Source organism: Gadus macrocephalus, chromosome 6 (genome assembly GCF_031168955.1).
Source record: "Gadus macrocephalus chromosome 6, ASM3116895v1".
Classification (NCBI taxonomy): domain Eukaryota; kingdom Metazoa; phylum Chordata; class Actinopteri; order Gadiformes; family Gadidae; genus Gadus; species Gadus macrocephalus.
Window position 1 is genome coordinate 21,483,769 of NC_082387.1, and position 5,000 is coordinate 21,488,768.

At 42.0% G+C, this 5,000-nt stretch overlaps 1 protein-coding gene across 1 annotated transcript in view; it reads left to right on the forward strand.

The window, feature by feature from the left end:
- Window positions 1-2,820: 2,820 nt before the first annotated feature.
- Window positions 2,821-5,000, forward strand: part of LOC132460023 (transmembrane protein 132C-like) — a 25,642-nt gene continuing 23,462 nt past the window's right edge. Inside the window, exon 1 of the mRNA XM_060055000.1 lies at window positions 2,821-3,270. The gene's annotated coding sequence lies outside the window, so the exon portion shown is untranslated. The remainder of the gene's footprint in view (window positions 3,271-5,000) is intronic.

Sequence of the window (5,000 nt, forward strand, 5' to 3'; positions counted from 1 at the left end):
CCCCTTTCTCTGTGTCTCGTTCACGGGGTAACAAACAGTAGTGGAAATCTTCCGAGTCCTAGTGAATAGAGCAGTATACAGAACCCGCGTATTTCCTTGACGAATATGGTATCAGGTGACAGGAAGCGGAGACCTCAGAGAGGGCATGATTGAGCTGGTAAACATAAGCAGTACAAAAGGATGTGGCAATTCTAGTCTACAGGCAACGCTGTGGAATTTGATCTTTCCCGCTGTGAACGATAAGTGGAATTCTGGGAACACTCCGTTTCATGGCATGGCTTTAGGAACAACAAAAGGGGTTTAGCTCATTCAATTATATTGAAATTACTATGAGCCTTTTGAAATTGCCCCAATAGCGTAACAATGGAGAGATTATGTATAGCACATTTTATATATTTTATCAGACTATATTTTGTTTTTGTTGTCATATGAAGAACGCATTGTTCCATACACAGTACCCAACAATGGGACTAGGACTCTGTGCTATAGACTCAAGGCCGGAGTCCTAGCGGGATTGGTTCTGCTTCAAGAGCAGCCAGTGTAATTGACCAGAGGTTGCACTGGACAGAAGCGATAGGGAAGGGTCTTCTTGGGTACTACTGGCTTTGGAGCGGAAAAGTTATACTGGGGACATCCTAATTGGCCCCACTTATCTTCTTTGTTGGCGTAATGAAAGGTTAAGAACTCTGTTCAGAATAATGAAGCTGTACACATCAACGCTTAACCAGTGGGGTTTGACACATCAATGAGGTCCTGTGCCAATTACTCTCCAACACACAGTCTCCCCTCACCATACATCCACAGTCTGCTCGCAGCAGATCTCACCTCACTTCCCCCTCACACATGTCTTTGTTAAAGGTGGACCCAGCCATCGGGTTATCTCAGGTCAGATACTGAGGAAATCAAATTCTTCAAATGCTGAATTTGGGGGAATCTTCTGCGTTTGTAGACCCCTGGTTCCCTCCATAACTGATCAGTGGGCCTCAAAGTGTGGGAAGCAGATTTGTCAGGGTGTTCCCTCAGGTTTTTCAGTAGAGTTGGAAGCCAAGTGAGGAATGGGTGTGAAAGGTTGGAGCAGCAGCACACCATCTGCGCTGAGGCGTTGGCCAAAAGAGGAGCCCTCTGCAACTGGAAGTCTGGCTGTGGTTCCAGCCAAGGCAGGGGAAAGCTGTGCCCTTTTGCCAAACAGCGTGAGCCCTCTGTCACTTGGAGCCGCCTCGGACTGGCAGTAGAACATTTACTCGGCAAGTTCTCAAAAACTGTCAAAACAACCACCTCCTACTTGGAGAAAGGGATAACAGTTGACTGTTATGCAACACTTCATCAACTATATATGTGGGAGATGTGGGAATGTCTTTCCGGTGGACATAGAATCTTCTAGAAGCCATTGGTCCCTAAAAGTAGGGTCCACCATAGTCTCAGGATGGCTGTGTATCAAAGGGAATATCTCTTATAAGCCAGGAAGTGATGATGTAACCACAGCCCAGCAGTTGCTAGTTGTCTAGTCATATTTGATCCAAATCCTCACTAATGCCTTAAAGCGTTGATGTGATGCAATGAGTCCAAATGTCCATTAAAAGTGTGTCTGTAAATGTTATGTTGCACAATATTTATACAGAAATGTTTTTCTTATAAAGGGTTTACTTTGATTTAGTAAAAACAGAGGATTTGGTCATATGGATCCTGCTCTTCTCTGTCTGTCATTGATTTTGACAAATTACATCTTTGGATTCCCAAATCACAAACACTTATTATTTTGGAAACAATCTGATAAAAAAAATTACAATAACATTACAAAGAGAAAATAATAAACAAACGATGAAATATCAATGATGTATAAACAACCAAACCTGCATATGAATCAATAAAATGCATATATTATTTCCAAAAGGCATTGGTTGCAATCCAACAACTTGCAAATAACAGGAAAAGCATTTGTTTTACTTAATTACCATTTGTAATTTGACCTCAAAAGGCAGATAATAAAATCATTCAAATTAGTACAAGAGTAAACCATGTTTCAAGACAATGCAATATCCCTCACCACAGAGAAACAGAAAGACACAACCCCCAAACATGGATTTTATTGCTTCAATATCAATAAACTATGTGAGCTCGTCTTCAACCTCACACAAACTTTTCATCACTTCTCTCCAACTCTCTTCTGTTGTTGTGACTCTTCAATAAGTCTTCTTTCGCAGCATTAAAGATTTAATATTGTGTGCAGCGCAGACTTGTTCATTGAACTGTTTGTCAGCCACAGACTGTTAAGATCCCTGATCATTTTAATTAAAAAATGTAAATTGATTGCATACCGTTGCTGATAGCGACACAATAGCTGAAGTGAGTTTGCTCAACACTTGGCTCGTTTGAGATTTCAATCGTTCAGTGGATATGGAATCATCAGTGAGCAGAAGACATGATACAGAGTTCTCTTTTATGGGCAAGCATTACAACACACCAGACAGACTCTCACACATTTGAACATCTTAATCTGTATTTATGTGCTAATTGTTGAGTAAAAAAAACACAAAAAATGGGATTGAATAACCAGACAATCTCTCTCTCTCTCTCTCTCTCTCTCTCTCTCTCTCTCTCTCTCTCTCTCTCTCTCTAGCTCAAGCTCAAGCTCAAGCTCAAGCTCAAGCTCAAGCTCAAGCTCAAGCTCAAGCTCTAGCTCTAGCTCTCAAATCAACTCAGTTCAGTCCACGATTAACAAAAATAAAATAAATAAATAAATTGAAATATAAATGAACAGTACAAAAAGAATGGGTCCAATCTCAGACTCTTTACTCTTAAGGCCTTGACTGTACAATGTATATGCATAATTTAACATGTAGAAAAGGTATAAAAAGCCTCTCTCTTTATCCCTCTCCCTTCTCTTTCTCCCTCTCAACCTCTATCAATACATCTCTCTCCCTCTCTTTCTATCTCTCCCTCCCTCGCTCTCTCTCTCCCCCGTCGCTTTCTATCTCTCCCTTCTCTTTCTCTCACTGGACCTCTATCTCTACATCTATCTTCCCCTCTTTCTAACACTCCCTCTCTCTCCCCCTCTTTCTAACCCTCCCTCTCTCCCTCTCTCTCCCCCTCTTTCTCACCCTCCCTCTCCCTCTCTCCCCCTCTCAGGACTCAGAGATCCTGAACACGGCGGTCCTGACTGGGAAGACGGTGGCGGTGCCGGTGAAGGTGGTGACGGTCGGGACGGACGGCTCCGTCACCGACGTGTCCGAGGACGTCCGCTGTCGCTCCACCGATGAGGACGTGGTCAAGGTCAGTCGGGCAGGAGGTCATGCTGTATATCTCACAGTAAAAGTTATATTGCGTTGTGTGGCGACCTTCTTTATTTGATCCAAAGTTTCCTCAGAGTAGCGTTGACCTTTTCAGAGACTTGCTCCGGGAGACGGCTGGTTTTGGATGTGGCCTTTTTTTTAGAACCAAAACAATCGAGCAACCACTTTGAAATTCTGCCTTTTGTACCCAGCTCCTCTGACATAGAGCGTGCATACACCTTATCAAAAGCACACGGTGTGTGTGAGAGTACATTAACATTTACCTTTAGAGCATTTGGCAGACGCTTTTATCCAAATCGACTTACGATAAGTACATTCGTCAGAAGAAAGAGAAACAACAATATATCGTTGTCTGTACAGCAAAGATGTTCATAGAAAAAAATGCCAAGCACTTCCAATTGCTAGGTTAACCGACTGCCCATCGTAGGTGTGGAGTATGGGAGACCGATGACCACATTCATTTAACGTGCTTGTGAATGACGTGTCTAATGCGTTAACTCGATGACTTGCATGCAGAAATGGACACGCATTATATATTTTGTATTGCATAATCAGAATGGCTCAGAGGGTTAAAGTTATATTTCAGGCTGAAAATAATAAAGGCTCCTCAGGTCCTTGTACCGTTTTATGTGTTTTTTCACTTTGCCGTGGCTAAACTCGATTTCTATAGACGCTGCTATGTCACAGGGAGGCATTGCTGCCGAGATTACAATGGGATGTTATTGAGAGAATGTCTTAAAAATCACTGTAGTTTCAACCCTATATCTAAAATATTGGTTTCATTCATGTGACAACTCAGGGGCTGTGTCTGAGAATCCCTGCATATTACATATTTGCAATGTTCCTATGGCGGGAAATCAGTAACACACAGGTTTTGCCTGGCCAGCAGCCTTGTTCACCCAGAATGCACTTCAGCTCCTCGGGCTTGTGGCGCGAAGAGCCATGAGTATAGAGGCAGAGGCATTGCGTCGTTTGAAGAGGAAAAGCTGAAGAGGAAAACCTGGAATCCACTGTTAACCCAGGAGAGTTGGTCTCTTCTGGCCATGTGAAGCCCAGATCTATGTTTTAACATTCAGTCCTGGAGCAGTCAGGTTGCGATTCATTGGATATCCCTTTCTTCTTTGAGCATAAACTTGCTAGACTCAGCGATAGCTGCTTAGTGAAATGTCCAACTGTTTTTGGTTTTGGACTTTTAGGTATTTTAGGAATTTTGCCTCCTGATGTTGTGAGCGGGTAGTACAGTCATTCTGGGTAACGTTCTGGGTGAAAGAGAAATAACACATTGGATAATATAACAGGATGCCTGACACGACAGCCTGTGAAAGTAAATCGTACAATGTTAGAGTACAATATTATACATAATGGAAAAGTAAATCCTGGAAGAAGTATTTAATTTATGTTTTATAACAATGATACAATATTTTAGCCTGCAGTATTCCTTTAATCAATTGTACCATATCATAATTTATTACTGGATCCAACCCAGCCAATGGAAGTATAACAAGGGGTTAGTTCCTTCACCACATTAACCTTTTTAAGTGGAGTTATCTGTGATATTTCTTACCACTAGTGGTCCGAAATTTCCCGAATAAGAGCCATTATTGAGGAGAGAGAGTTTTCAACTTCTTCAAAATTATTTTCAACACTGACAGTGAGAACAATGAATGGAGAGCCGATCCTTCTTTCGTGAGTCTACACTATGATCATGGT